Source organism: Dasypus novemcinctus, chromosome X (assembly GCF_030445035.2).
Source record: "Dasypus novemcinctus isolate mDasNov1 chromosome X, mDasNov1.1.hap2, whole genome shotgun sequence".
NCBI lineage: Eukaryota > Metazoa > Chordata > Mammalia > Cingulata > Dasypodidae > Dasypus > Dasypus novemcinctus.
In genome coordinates, this window is record NC_080704.1 from 29,992,596 (window position 1) to 29,996,524 (window position 3,929).

A 3,929-nucleotide genomic window follows, 5' to 3' on the forward strand; every position below is an offset into this window, starting at 1 on the left:
ACAACCTGCTCGAATTGAAAATCTGTACAATTTAAGCATTAACTTCCCATTCTCTATCCCTCATTCCCTGGTAACCTATAGTCTAGATTCTATGTTTGTTTATTCTAATTATTTCATATCAGTGAGTTCATACAGTTAATTTAAATTTATTATATGTGATCATCTTTATTTGGGCTCATCTTTATTTTATTCATTTTCTATAATAAACATATTTAACTTCAATAATTTCTAAAGTGTTTTAAAACTAGGAAAGCAAGTACATTTCTTTAATGTTAATACTACAGGGTTTTATATGTAAAGATATATTTCAGGGAGAGGGACAAAAGCATCTCTTTTAAATTTACTTTTGTCCTGGTACTGTTTTTCTTTTTCCATGGTACTGAGTATTAAAGCTTTTATCTTTTGTTAGGGAAACGCCTTATTAGTTGATAAGAATATATGATTTTCAAACTCTCCCTTTATGAAGGAGATCATATACATATCTCTCAAATCTAAAATCTCTTTTCATTGCCACTCTTTCTAATAACTGATAATCATTACATGTATATGTATCTGTTTTGAAGAACTTTCTATAATTTCAGATTTATAAATATCATTTATATAGTATTCCTATGAAGCAAATATACTTGCAAACAATAATTGTTATTGAAGTCATATTCACAACTTCACTGAAAAAGAAAATATTCAATGAAATGAAACCATGCATTGATATGACATAGTACATGTAATATAAAGTGTATTTGGAAACAACTTTTTTTAATGATCATATCGATCACCTTTGCTTTTATTATCCTTAATACATATTCGAGTTTCCTGTCCAATTCTGATAGACAATACTACACTCATGTTAACACTTTAACTTTTAGAATAAATAAAGATTAGTTTTCAATACCTGTTATCAATTCAGTGAAGCATATGAATTTGTAAATTATTCCATTTCATTTCCTTTATACAAAAACTTCACAATTTTATCTTTAATAACATGTGTGGGCTTTACTAAAATTAAATCATGAAGCAATTGTTAGACTCCATTAAAAAAGCAGTTCCTTTGAAAATTTGACTTTATGAAATACTAAGGTTATCTATCCATTGATAGTTAATCCAAAAATAACAAATTAACATTATTGAAATCTTGGTTATTGTATTCACATATATATGAACAGTATATAACTAAATATATAATCTTTTTAGCATTTAACAACTAATTAACTAGAGACAATTATGTAAATGATTATATTACCCAATGCTCATCATCAATGAGTTCAGCCTTGAGGAGAGATATCACATATCTATTAGAATTATTTTGTTACATACCAGGTCAGGGAGAGTTGTGAAGCATAATTTAAATAATTAGAAGATACACAGGGTAATTTTTATATCATTTCATGAAAGTAACAGATTGCTCTAGATAATGTTTTCACCAGCACCTTGGTTAAAAGTAATATACTAGTACTATGCAACACTGTAAAATATTACCAGGTAATCTTTCATAGAATAGTCTTAAGTGCATTAAATATGTTTCATATATTGCCACAGTTTCTAGGCCCAGGAGTCACAGGCAACAGGGGTGAAAGATCATGGTTGATGTATATGATAAAGTACCAGGGGCCTGGAAGGAAAGGCTGTGGAGAATCTCTTTGGGAAAGTAGAGGAGTACCCCTGAATACTAGGAATTTAGAGAGTCACAAACATGCCTAGGGCAAGAAGCTAGCTCAGAAAAGACCTGAGGAGATGCTAAGCCTCTAGACAGGAAGCTAAACACTGAAGTAAAGCTCTAGCACAGAGCCTATCTGTAAAGCCTGGGAGAGGTAATTGAGTTTTATGGTTTGTTTTGGTGTGTACTTTTAGCTTCAGGCTTTCAAGGAAATCTCTGTCATATCAATAGCTAAATATAAGCTAAAGGAACAGAAACTTCAGTTACCACACACATCAAGGAATACAGTCTTTGCAAGAATAACTTGGAAAAATTACTAAACAAATAAACTATCACAGCCTTCACCAATAAAAAGAAAACAGAAATAGCTAACCCAGGTGAAGGGGGAGAATCTGATTTCCAGAGTTAATACACTAACATATTCTAATGTCCAGATTTCAACCAAAAAATCTCAGGGCATACAAAGAAATAGGAAAATATGGCCCATTCAAAGGAACAGAATAAAGTGAAGAGTCATTACTGAGGATGCCCAGACTTCAGCATTATTAGTCAAAATCTAATTGACTGTCTTAACTGTGTTCAATGAGTTAAGAGAAACATGGATAAAATGAAAAACTTCATTGCAAATTTGAGCAGGCAGAAGAATCAATCAGTGAACTTTAAGACTGGACAATTGAAATTATCCAGTCTGAGGAACAGAAAGAAAAATGGAAAGAAAAAGTCAAAATGGAAAATCCTATGTCATATATATGTTACCACAATAAACTTATTTTTAAAGCCAATGAAAAGGAAAAAATGTATCTATTTAAAATTAACACTCCTCTTCTTGATTCCCTACCAATTGTAAGAAGCCTGTATGTTAAATTGCAATGTAGTAGAGCAGTGAGGGAAAGCAGACTGCAAAAATATATTAATTATGAATTATCATGTAAAAATAAATGGTCTCTATGTAAATGTGTGTTGAGTGTAATGCAAACAAAGCATAGAATTGAACTGTGATCAATCAAATATACAGAGAACTTTGGCCCTGTTGTTAAATTCTACATAATAATTTCAAAGAAAACAGCGAGAGTTCACTGGTTTAGAAGATACTTTCTAGGTAATTTTTAAGATAATTTTCCCAAGCAGAATATTATTAATTTGTATGGAGCAAATAATTTAGTGATGATGTGAATATGTCAACAATTACTTAGTTCCACTTAAATACTTAGATTAAGTGAAATAAGTCCAGTTAAGTGCTCGCTTCGGCAGCACATATACTAAAATTGGAACGATACAGAGAAGATTAGCATGGCCCCTGTGCAAGGATGACACGCAAATTCGTGAAGCATTCCATATTTTTATGGGACCTCATATTTTCTGAATGTAATATTTTTACAAAATGAATACAATTAAAAAAAATAGTCCAGTTAAGAGTTGCCTTAAATTCCCAACTTGATAAACTATATATATATATAACACTAAAATTAGGGAATCCGTTACATGTTCAAAGTCATTCAAGAGACTTGTTATTACATCTATACTAAAATTAAACTACTGGTTTTAATGATCATGCCTTTTCCCCCCCAAAATTGGCAAAGAAAATACATCATTTAATACTGAACATTGGATCTGAAACTATTTTGACATTGATTTGTTTTACGTCTTCTAATTTGATCTCCAAGCCAAATTGTTAGGTTTAATCATTAGGCATATTTATTTGAATCCAGAAATATTAGCAGGGGTTAAATATTTGCTTTAGTTTGTTCTGAAGAATAATGAGGGTCATTCATTGTTCTCTCATTGGATGATTTTATATTTCTTCTTGTAACATTTTTTCTTTTAGGTGTGAATTCACAGGAAATACTTCCAGGACAATACTGTGGCAACAAGTAAATATATTCAGCATAGTTGTATAAAAATGAATTCAGGTGTAATTTGTCAAATTGTGTCTCCTGTCAAGTGTCTACAAAATTCAAGTTCACCTGGAAGCTCAGAATTTGACCCTATTTGGAAATAGAGTCTTTGTAGATATAATTAGTTAGGGATCATGAGATGAAATCATCCTCGATTTAAGGGAAGACCTAAATCCAATGACTGGTATCTTTATAATAGAAAGGAAAAGGAGATTTGGACACAGACAGGTGCATAGTCCCAGAAGACACAGATGCACTGAGAGAAGAGGGCCATGTGTATACAGAGGCAGAGGTTGGAGTTATGCTGCCACAAGCCAAGGACCACCAGGACCCACCAAAAGCCAGAAGAAGCAAGGAAGGATATCCCCTAGAGCCTTCAG

At 31.8% G+C, this 3,929-nt stretch overlaps 1 non-coding gene across 1 annotated transcript; it reads left to right on the forward strand.

Annotated features, from left to right (window-relative positions):
• The first annotated feature begins 2,889 nt into the window (after positions 1-2,889).
• LOC111761562 (U6 spliceosomal RNA) lies at positions 2,890-2,996 on the forward strand. The gene has a single exon (XR_002794890.1). It is a non-coding gene; the product is annotated as a U6 spliceosomal RNA (small nuclear RNA).
• Positions 2,997-3,929: the final 933 nt, after the last annotated feature.